Source organism: Medicago sativa, chromosome 2 (assembly GCF_051527215.1).
Source record: "Medicago sativa cultivar Bolivia chromosome 2, Bolivia_mono, whole genome shotgun sequence".
Taxonomy (NCBI): Eukaryota; Viridiplantae; Streptophyta; class Magnoliopsida; order Fabales; family Fabaceae; genus Medicago; species Medicago sativa.
In genome coordinates this window covers 47,970,754-47,982,771 of record NC_140750.1, presented here as the reverse complement: position 1 = coordinate 47,982,771, position 12,018 = coordinate 47,970,754, and the positions used below count along the sequence as shown (strand labels likewise).

Genomic DNA, 12,018 nt, shown 5'->3' with positions numbered 1-12,018 from the left:
ACACGTGTCAGTGGGACCTTAGGTCAAAAATTGGGGTATGACAGATGCCCCTATTTAAGTTTCTTTGTCCGAAAACTTGAAGATGAAATCTTTAATTTGACGGACTGGAGAGACTTAAATACAAAAGTACACCAATTTTGGACCTAAGATGATGTGAAATGCTCATGATGCAAGTATGAAAGCAGGATGGAAAAGATGATTTGACTGGGGATAGAAATAAAAACGGGATACCTAAATTCGTTGAAGAAAGGGATCCCACTCCGCTGGGGAATGTAATTTTACTGGGGAAAAGATTGTCTACTACCGTATTGGTTTGGGACGATAGCTTAATGAAGACAGAACTTTTCAGCGACATCAATAGAACAGCTAAATTGGGGATGATACTGGAGAAAATAAAATGTGACGAAAGGTAAACTCAAGCGATCCGTTGTTTAGGACTGGCAGCTTGAAACAAGATAAAAATGAAACATAAGCGGTCCGTTGTTTTAGGACTAGTAACTTGAAACAAGGTAAAAAGTAAACTCAAAAGGTCCGTTGTTTAGGACTAGCAGCTTGGAATAAGATGAAAAGTAAACTCAAGTGGTCCGTTGTTTAGGACTGGCAGCTTGAAACAAAAAAAGTAAACTCGAGCGGCCCGTTGTTTAGGACTGGCAGCTTGGAACAAGATGAAAAAGTAAACTCAAGCGGTCCGTTGTTTAGGACTAGCAGTTTGAAACAAGATAAAAAGGAAACTCAAGCGGTCCGTTGTTTAGGACTGGCAGCTTGAAACAAGACAAAAAGGAAACTCAAGCGGTCCGTTGTTTAGGACTGGCAGCTTGGAACAAGATGAAAAGTAAACTCAAGCGGTCCGTTGTTTAGGACTGGCAGCTTGAAACAAGACAAAAAGGAAACTCAAGCGGTCCATTGTTTAGGACTAGCAGCTTGAGACAAGATGAAAAAGTAAACTCAAGCGGTCTGTTGTTTAGGACTGGCAGCTTGAAACAAGACAAAAAGGAAACTCAAGCAGTCTGTTGTTTAGGACTAGCAGCTTGAAACAAGATGAAAAAGTAAACTCAAGCGGTCCGTTGTTTAGGACTGGCAGCCTGAAACAAGATAAAAGGTAAATCAAGCGGTCTGTTGTTTAGGACTGGCAGCTTGAAACAATTGAAGATTGAAACAAAAGGATACAACCAAACAAAACTTTGGGTGACTGATGCAACCATGTGTGAATTGATATTATGCATATGCTGTGTATGAATATGTGAAAATGTTAATGTATGAATGTATAATTGTATGAATGTATGAATGTATGAGTACCACTTGTATGACTGTATTCACTGTATGTGATTAGATGAACTCGATGAGACTAGACAGGATTGGTGAGGTGGGAAGTGGACCGACATTGCAGTACTACACACTCGGAAAATTTCCTCGGAGATGGTCTCATTGGGGACAAAGTAACAATTGATGTCTTCTAGGGAGAGAATCCATTAAAAGACTGGAAGGAGTCGCCGTTCGTAAGTCGACACAGAAAATTCTTTCATTGACACACTTTAGTCGTCATGCGTTTTTTTTTGAATCCCTAACTTTTGCCTGGATCGCCCTTTTAGGTTTTCAATCCACCGGGAGTATATTCCTTTTTTATGCCCCTAATTTTTGCCTGGACCGCCCTTTCGGGTTTTCAGTCCACCGGGACGCTCTCTATTGCCTAAGCCACCTTTTTAGGTTTTCGACTTAGTGAGCTTTTATTTTTTCCAATTTTTTTTGAAGGCTTCCCACAGTGTCTAGACATGCTTGTTTAGTAAGGTTTAACCATCCTTGAGGAGAATGTTGACGCACACTTCTTTTACTCTCGAGCTTTACAATGCACTTATTCGTTTATGCTTTTAAGAGACGTGAAAAGTTTTAAGAATTTTACTTCAAAATATTATCATCAAAGAAATAGAAGAAATTTTGGAAAAAACAAAATAGATGAGAATTCCAAGTAAAGGGCACAGGCTCAAATTTTATTGATTGAATGGTGGCCTACTAATGGCGCGACTCCATAGATCTCTACAAAGTTTTGAAAAATGGTAATTTAAAAATGGAGAGGTAATTTGAACTTCATAACCCTATTCTCCCTAACAACTTTGAATCCCGCTGCTTTTGATGCTTCAGATTGGAGATCCTTTGATAGCAGGTATGCCTCAAGTGGATTGTGCCAGACTGGATGCAGTTACTTTGTCTTTTCTTTTTATCCTTAACTTTTCCATAGACCGCCCTTTCGGGTTTTCAGCCTATCAGGATGATTTTCTGTTTAATGTCTCTAAATTTTGCCTGGACCGCCCTTGCGGGTTTTCAGTCCACTGAGACGCTCATTTTTGCCTAAGCCGCCCTTTCGGGTTTTCGACTTACCAAGCTGTTCTGATGTTCTTTAGACAAAGTATTTCTTGACTGCATCCGTGTTTACAGTACGTGGAAGTCCTTCCCCATCCATGGTTTGAAGAGTCATGGCACGACCGAAGAAGGCTCTTTTGACAACATACGGGTCTTCATAGTTAGGCGTCCACTTGCCCCTGGAGTCAGGTTGGAAGGACAAGATCTTTTTAAGCACCAGATCACCCTCTTTGAATTCACGGGGACGAACTTTCTTGTCGAAAGCCTGCTTCATCCTTTTCTGATATAGTTGTCCATGACATAAGGCAGTCATGCGCCTTTCTTCGATCAGGTTCAATTGGTCATATCTGCTTTGGACCCATTCAGCCTCTGATAACTCAGCTTCCATTATAACTCTCATTGAAGGAATTTCAACTTCTATTGGAAGTACTGCCTCCATGCCATACACCAAAGAGTAAGGGGTTGCCCCTGTCGATGTGCGTACGGAAGTACGGTATCCATGTAATGCAAAGGGAAGCATCTCATGCCAATCTTTATAAGTCACCACCATCTTCTGGACGATCTTCTTTATGTTCTTATTTGCAGCCTCGACAACACCATTCATCTGAGGTCTGTAAGGTGAAGAGTTATGATGCACGATCTTGAAATCATCACACAGCTCTTTCATCATTTTGTTGTTCAGATTCGTCCCGTTGTCTGTAATAAACCGGCTAGGGACGCCGTAGCGGCAGATAATATGGTTCTTGATAAACTTGACCACCACTTGCTTGGTCACATTAGCATAGGATGCAGCTTCGACCCACTTGGTAAAATAGTCAATAGCCACTAGAATGAAACGGTGCCCGTTTGAAGCTTTTGGTTCGATCCTTCCAATCATGTCAATGCCCTACATAGAGAAAGGCCACAGAGAAGAAAGATCATTGAGCGCAGTTGGCGGCACATGAATCTTATCGGCATAGATCTGACACTTATTACATTTTCTGGCGTGCTTGTAACAATCAGCTTCCATCGTCATCCAGTAATAGCCCGCTCTCAATATCTTCTTGGCCATTGTATGCCCGCTTGAATGAGTTCCGAAGGAGCCTTCATGTATTTCATGCATCAATAAATCTGCTTTGAGCTTGTCCACACATCTGAGCGACACCATGTCAAAGTTTCTTTTATACAAAATATCCCCGTTCAGGAAGAAATTGCAGACAATCTTCTTAGAGTCTTCTTGTCTTTATTGGAAGCTCCGAGTGGATACTCTTGACTTTGAAGGAAACACTTGATATCATGGAACCATGGCTTGTCATTATCAACTTCTTCAGTAGTGAATACATGAGCAGGTCTCTCAAGACGTCTGATACGGATCAATGGCACTTCATTCCAATGATTTACTTGGTACATCGAAGACAAGGTAGCTAGAGCATCTGCCATCTGATTCTCATCACGAGGAATGTGGTGTAGCTCGACTTTGTTGAAGAAGGTCAGTAATCGTCTTGCATAGTCTTTGTAAGGAACCAAGCCGGGGTGACGAGTCTCCCATTCTCATGTGATTTGATTAATTACGAGGGCTGAGTCACTATAAATGTCAAGGATCTTGATTCTCAGATCAATGGCTTCTTCGAGACCCATAATACATGCTTCATACTCTGCCATGTTGTTTGTACAGTCGAATGTCAGTTTGGCAGTGAAGGGGATATGAGCACCCTTAGGAGTGATGATGATGGCCCCAATTCCACGACCATAAACATTAACAGCTCCGTCGAATATTAGACCCCATCTTGATTCAGGATCTGGACCTTCTCCGAATAACGGTTCGTCACAATCTTTCATTTTCAGATACATAATCTCTTCATCAGGAAAGTCGAACTTGATAGGCTGATAATCCTCAACTGGTTGGTGAGCCAAATGATCTGCAATGATGCTCCCTTTGATCGCTTTCTGGGTACGGTACTCGATGTCATATTCAGATAGCAACATCTGCCACCGGGCGATTCTTCCTGTTACTGCGGGCTTCTCAAAGATATACTTGATCGGATCTAATTTAGAAATCAACTAAGTTGTATGATTAACCATATAGTGACGAAGGCGTTTGGCAGCCCAGGCTAGAGCGCAGCAAGTCTTCTCAAGCATGGAATATCGAGACTTGCAGTCAGTAAACTTCTTGCTTAAATAGTAAATGGCATGTTCTTTTCTTCCGGTTTCATCTTGTTGTCCGAGCACACAACCCATGGAATCTTCTAGCACAATCAGGTACATGATTAATGGTCTTCCTTCAACTGGAGGGATAAGAATTGGAGGCTCTAGCAAATACTCTTTGATACTGTCGAAGGCTTTCTGGCAATCTTCTGTCCACACAACACCTTGCTCTTTGCGCAGTAGCTTGAATATCGGCCCACATGTTGCAGTCATATGAGAAATAAAACGGGAGATGTAATTCAGTCGTCCGAGAAACCCTCTTACTTGTTTTTCTGTTTGTGGAGCGAGCATCTCTCTGATAGCTCTGACCTTGTCGGGATCTACTTCAATACCTTTCTGGCTGACAATGAAGCCCAGAAGCTTTCCGGATCTTACACCAAAGGTACATTTGTTAGGATTCAGACGGAGTTGATACTTTCTTAGCCGTTGGAACATCTTCAGCAAATACTCGACATGCTCCTCTTCAGTACCTGACTTGACAATCATATCATCCACATAAACTTCGATCTCCTTATGCATCATATCGTGAAAGGTGTTTTCTCTCTATCTTCGGGTGCCATCTTGATCTGATTGCAACCGGAGAAAGCATCAATGAAGGAGAAAACTTTGGATTTTGCAGTACTGTCAACCAATATATCAATGTGAGGGAGTGGAAAATCATCTTTGGGACTAGCTTTATTCAAATCACGGTAATCAACACACATTCTGACTTTACCATCCTTCTTCGGAACAGGCACAATGTTGGCAAGCCACTGAGGGTATTCTGATGTGATAAGGAAACCTGCATCAATTTGTTTCTGCACTTCTTCTTTAATCTTGAGGGCCATATCAGGACAGGTTCTCCTCAACTTCTGCTTGATTGGCAGGCACTCGGGCTTCAAAGGCAAGCGGTGCACCACAATGTCAGTATCCAGACCCGGCATATCTCTGTACAACCAAGCAAATATATCGACATATTCTTTGAGAAGTTCTATCACTTGCTTCTTGACATTCGCCTCAAGTGATGCCCCAATCTTGATCTCCTTCTTGTCTTCTTTAGTACCCAGGTTGATCACCTCTATTGCTTCTCCATAAGGCTGAATGGTCTTTCTCGTTCAAGCAGCCGAGAGATCTCATCGGGGATCTCTTCATTATCTTCTTCCTCCGCCTCATACATAGGGGATTCAAAGTTGGGAGAGATCATAGGGTTATGTTGTTCAAAGGGTTCATTGATGTTTAATCTGCACATAAGATTGATGATTTTAGAAAATAAGTAAATGCAGATTTTTCGAAAGTGATTATATTTTTTTGGTTTTTTGTATTACCATTTTTTCAGATAAAAGCACAAAAGAAAAATAAAACAAAAGTCGGGAACAAAACGACATTTTTATTTAATGATGATAATTTCTTGAAGCAAGAGGCCCTAGATAGATTCACTTTCGCTTGGGGCGGGGCGAAAGGATTTTTTGAAAAAGCGTAAAAACAAACAAATGCATTACTTGGACAAATGAGCAACAAAAGGAACATCTACAGCAACCCAATTGTGGCTAGACCCTCCGTGAGTCACGAAACTTTGTGGCATTCCCTCAGGATTGTCTTCAATGATAGCATTGGCTTCTGACAAGACATTAATAAAGCCAGCACTATGGAAAGTCCCCCTTACTGGCATGACGACGTTCTTGGGCAAATCAGCTGATGGGGAGAAACCCAGTCCTTCCCGACGCTTGTTTTTTTGGCAATTCTATCAACTTTCCCAAGCTTGCAGACCCTACAGCTTGTATTATATTCTGAGCATCTTTTAGAGAGGAAATAGATGCCCCACTCTTCTTGGTATTCTCTTCTTCCACGGCAAGTCCTTGGAATGATGTCCCCTCAGCACTGTCAGCCCCGATGAAAGAGAAAGACGACAAATGGCTCACTAACAAAGCTTCCTCACCATTCATAGTTACCAACTTCCCATTATGCACAAATTTTAACTTTTGATGCAATGTAGAGGTTACTGCCCAAGCTTCATGAATCCAGGGTCGGCCCAGTAGACAACTGTACGATGCTTGGATGTCCATCACTTAAAAGGTAATCTGGAAAACATGCGACCCAATTGTAATAGGAAGATCCACCACCCCATGAACAGTCTTCTTTGAACCATCAAAAGCTTTCACCATTACATCACTTCATCTTAAAGGTGTACCCTTGTAAGAGAGCTAGTCATAAATTGTTTTGGCCATCACATTTAGAGACGAACCGGTATCTATCAGCATATTTGACAAAGCATCCGTCTTGCAATTCACAGATATGTGCAAAGCCAGATTATGGTTTCTTCCTTCTTTTGGGAGCTCTTCATCACTGAAACTCAGATTGTTGCATGCGGTGATATTCCCCACTATTCCTCCAAATTGATCAACAATTACATCATAGTCCACAAAAGCTTGTTCCAAGACCTTCATCAAAGCTTCCTTGTGAGCATCAGAACTCAACAATAAAGACATTATGGATATTTTCGACGGAGTCTGCATCAGTTGATCCACCACCTTGTACTCACTCTTCTTTATTAGCTTGAGAATTTCATCAATATCAGAATTTGCACTGGTTCCTCCAGACTGACTTACATCTTTGACTGCACTAGAATCTTTAGCTTGAGCCTCCACAATTACTGGAGCACTAACTTTCTTCAGAAACATCATAGTAACAAGACGCCCATTTCTCAGTATTCTACTGTCTTCAACAACATTTCCCACAGACGGCAAGGATGGTATCGGAACTTCACGACCATCTTCTATCATAGTGGCATTGTACTTGTAAGGAATGGCCTTCTCAGAAGCATAAGGTATTGGACCAGGAAAACAGATCACTAAAGGAGCAACAACTGACTTTCGACTGTCGTAGAATATCTCCAAAGGCTCTTCAGGAGATATAACGCATACATCATCACACTTCCTTTCAACAACAAGTTCTCCTCGGTCCAAAAGTCCTTGAATATTATCTTTTACTTTCTGACAACCTTGAGGATCTAAAAGACACACTTCACAGGCGACATGATCATGTTCAAAGAGAGATGCTTGACACATCTTGGTATGTATAGGGACCAAAGGTGTCCGGATGTGTTGGACGTTCAGGATGAGATGAGCCTTTTGGCAATCTTTGACCATGTTGACAGCTGCGGCACCATGGTTTGGCAATGGATTGGTTTGAACATTTGGTGCTGAGTCCGTAAAGGTTATCTTCTTATCATTGATTAGCCTTTGGACTGCATTCTTCATGCATAACAGTTTCCAATATTATGGCCTGGGACCCTTGATGGAAAGCACAAGTCTGGTCAGGTTTATACCATGCTGGCAGTTTCTCTGGCACTGGAAGAGATGCTCTAAGTTGAACCAAATTCTTTCTGAGCAACCCTGGGAGAAACTCTGCATATGTTACGGGAATTGGGTTTTGCAACCTGGTATTCTGTGGTCGAGGCTGCTGTTGTTGATATGGATGTTGTGGATACTATTGGTATGGTTGTTGGGGATATTGTTGAGGGTATTGTTGTTGTTGAGGATATTGTTGTGGAGGGTGTTGTTGTGGAGGATATTGTTGTGGAGGATATTGTTGTGGGTATTGTTGAAGATATTGTGGGAATTGAGGCTGAAAATTTGGTGGTTGAATAGCATTGGTAGCAGGTGTGATGGCAGCAACATGTTGATAGGCTGGATACTGTTGCTGAGGTCTTCCGTGGGTCACCATACCGACCTCTTGTTCCTTCTTCTTTGGAAAATTGTTACCATACTTCTTTGTACCACTAGTAGATGCACCTTCTTTCACTAATCGTCCTTCTCGGACACCTTCCTCTACACTTACACCCACACCGACCAAATCTGCAAAGCTCCTGGATGCACTTCCGACCATTTTCTCATAATAGAATTGACTGAGAGTTTTCAAGAACAGCTTGGTCATCTCTTTTTCTTCAATACGTGGGCTAACCTGGGATGCAATATTCCTCCAACGCTGAGCATACTCCTTGAAAGTTTCTTTGTCCCCTTGAGTCAGAGCTTGAAGGTCACCCCGGTCTGGAGCCATGTCTACATTGTAGTTATACTGTTGTACAAAAGCATCACACAAATCCTGGAAAGTTCGGATATTTGTCTTATCTAGATTCATATACCACTTTGAAGCGGGATTAGCCAGGTTTTCCTGAAAGAAGTAGATAAGGACATCATCGTCTTTAGCATATGCGGACATCTTCCTCACATACATTGTCAGGTGGTCTTTAAGGCATGAGCTTCCTTTATACTTTTCAAAATCTGGGACCTTAAACTTGTGGGGTATCCGGACATTTGGTACCAAACAAAGGTCATAAAGTTTCTCTCCCCTTAAGAGCTTTCATCTCTCTATGCATCTCATCATACTTCTCTTGTAAGTCATCGACCCTGCATTGGCTCCCACACTCCCGGAATGGAAGATGGGTTCCTCTTCTTGCGGGATAGTGTGAACAGCGGGTGCTGAGTAGGTCACAGCAGCTGAAGGAAACATCGTAACTTGCTGAGGAACATGAGTTGGACGCTGGAGAGGGGGCATCTGAGCTTCACAAGCAATGGGGCGGAGTATCTCGCCAGCAGTAAGAGGCTGGAACCAAGGTGCGGAACGTTGTGGCGCAGAGTATGTCGGAGTTTCAACACATACCGTCCAATCAGGGGCAGCAGAGGCATCAACTTCGGCTTGGGTGCTGACAGGAGGAGGAGGTGGTGGTGGAGTCTGTGTTACTGCCAACAGCTTCACCAGATTAGTTAACTCTTCCATCTTAGTCTTCATAGCTGCCAATTCATCCAACTTAGCATTCACGGCTGTCATCTCATCACGGAGAGCCATGTTCTCTTGCTCAAGACGTTCCATTTTCTTCTTGATATTTTCTCAAGTGCCGTACGAGATAGTTGACTGGTAACAGATGCGTCGGGCCACTGTTGAGATGGCTTAACCTTTTTGGATGAAAAGAAGATTTTGTGAGACTCGGATTTTGAAACTATGAAATGCAAGATGATGTATGATATGTTTATGCAAAAATAAACATGAATTTTTATTTATCGAAGGACTTATAACAGCAATATTGTAATCATCATAATTGAAAATTTTATTGAATAATTAAAGTACTACAAGATAATTCCCTTTTAACAAAACTGAGCCAAGGGATAGACTCCAAAGTACATCACAAAAAAAAACTAGAAAATAACATAAAGTAATAAAGCAACTGGGATATCCTCAAACTCCTGAAGTAGACCACTCCTCGAAATCTGGGTGCGGCTCAACAAATAGATCCATGCGCCTCTTCTTATTCCCTGGAATCCGGTCAAGTATGGTATCTATTTCTTTGATGATGGCTTCAAACCGGGCAATTTCAATGCCTCTTTGGCGACTTTCCCGATTCTTTTTCTCTAACAAATCCATTACTACCTCATAATCTTGTTCCTTCTTGCGGAGCATTCTTTCCAAAACGGACTTTTCACGGTTGGATGCATGCAAACGCTCTTGGTACTCTTCCTTGGTCTTTGGGAGTAAAGGCAATGGTACTTCCGAATTAGTCGAAGTCAAATACCTTGGTATGGTGTAAGGCATATCGAAAGTCGTGGCTCTGTCTATAACCCACTGAGTGTAAGATTCATGTGCAAAGCTCTGCTTTTTCCCGAGCTGGATCCCATCAAACTCTTGAACGGTATACCAAGCTTGCACAAACCACATCCTTAAATCGGTGTGAACCTCACTGTTAAGGTAGAACTCGTCGGACAAAGAGATACTATCAGGCTTCCCTTTCATAGGATATCTGTACTGGCGCATAGCAAGAGTTGGATTATAAGTGATTCCTGCACTTGTACCTATAAGGGAAACATTCTCAAATTCCCCACAACTGCCGATGATTTCTTTAGTGTCAGCCGCAGGGTGAGCCCAAACTATGTCGGCCGGGGTGAGGGGCATAATCCTTTCAGACCAAGAAGCTTTCCCGGTGTCGGTCTTGGAGAAGACGGCTTTGGGCAAGTGAAGCAAACCGTTTGTATAACAGAGGTGCACAACAAACAATGGTTCCGCCCTTTTGGCGCTGTCTATGGTGGATGGAGTGGTAAGTATCTGCAAGAAGGGTAGGGACCGAGTTGTTAGTGAGGAAGATTTTAATAGCATTGATATCGACAAAGCTATCCATATTGGGAACAAGAAGAGACCATATATAAGCAAGGCGAGAACGGTTTCAAAGGCATCGGTCTTTTTGGCTTTGGCAAAATCAGAGGCTTTTCGGTAGAGGAATTTAGCGGTTAGGCCTTGGAAATTGTTTTTGATGGTAAAGTGGGGTTGAACTATGTCGGAAGGCTTAAGGTGGAGTGCCTTTGCAATAGTAGCCTCTTTAGGTGCGGGTTCAAGACCATTGACGGGTACTTCTTTGGACACCGGTAAGTTAAACCAATAGGAATACTCTTCGAGCGTGGTGACCAACTGATAATTCGGGAAAGTAAAGCAATGATAAGTCGGGTCATAGAATTGTACCAAAGTTTCCAAAATGCCATCATCCACCTTCACCCTGATGAGATCGAGTAACCTCCCATAACGATCTCAGAACTTCTTAGGATTAGCCACTTGATTTCCTAGCTCCCTTAGTCTTGTTAAATCCGGCTTCTTGAAACTATATTTCTTAATGCTCCTTGTTTCGGGATTCATCTACAATGTTTACAAAAAAACTTGTCTAAATCCTTCGATAGTTTTATGAATGGAAAAAAATATTTATGGATGAATGCATGAATGCATGATAATGCTAAGAACACTGAATACAAGGGGGCTAGATTCATAATGTTGGAGGTGAAGGTAACGCCATTTTGTAAGGACTATGGTTTCCAACTTGCACTTGTAATAAAGGTTCTACCAAGTTCCCAAATTACAACTACCCTTATGAACTTATCGGTGCATAGGACTGCTCCTAGACCAACAGTATTCGTAAGGAAGTCTAGTTTGAGTGTAGTATCGCGTGACGACTAAAGTCAAGACCGCTCTTGGTTTAGCCACCGCACTACGTCCTAGAAAGGCCAAGATGGGTTAAAGGTAATCTAAAGGTCCTCATCGTTTGACGGAATTCAAAAACAATAATGCCAATCACGACTGCTCATGGTGACATAGTATTACTCTTGAAACCCACGTTGAGTGGAGTTATATCACATGCACACATATCGCAGGACCGCTCCTGGTATGGCACTATGATCGTACCCCGTCCTATCTTATATTTCACTCAATCCCGGGTGTAGGACTTATGATCTCACCACTCACGCAAGAAAGGAGAAAGAAGAAGGAAGAACAGATATACACGTAATTTCCACCTTTTATTTTTTTGTTTTTTTTTATTCTTAAACAAGTTTAAAGCACAAATTTTAAACAAAACCAAGTTAGGCTTAACCCTCTTAAGGTATCCCTAGTGAAGTCGCCATTTCTGTCGCGTCATTTTTCGGAGATCAAGGCTATTTGATTAGCTTTTGACTCACTTTTTATTTCACG

At 42.0% G+C, this 12,018-nt stretch overlaps 1 pseudogene; it reads right to left on the bottom strand.

Moving 5' to 3' along the window:
* Positions 1-9,750: 9,750 nt before the first annotated feature.
* On the bottom strand, positions 9,751-11,193 carry LOC146947029 (uncharacterized; annotated as a pseudogene).
* Between the last annotated feature and the right edge of the window lie 825 nt (positions 11,194-12,018).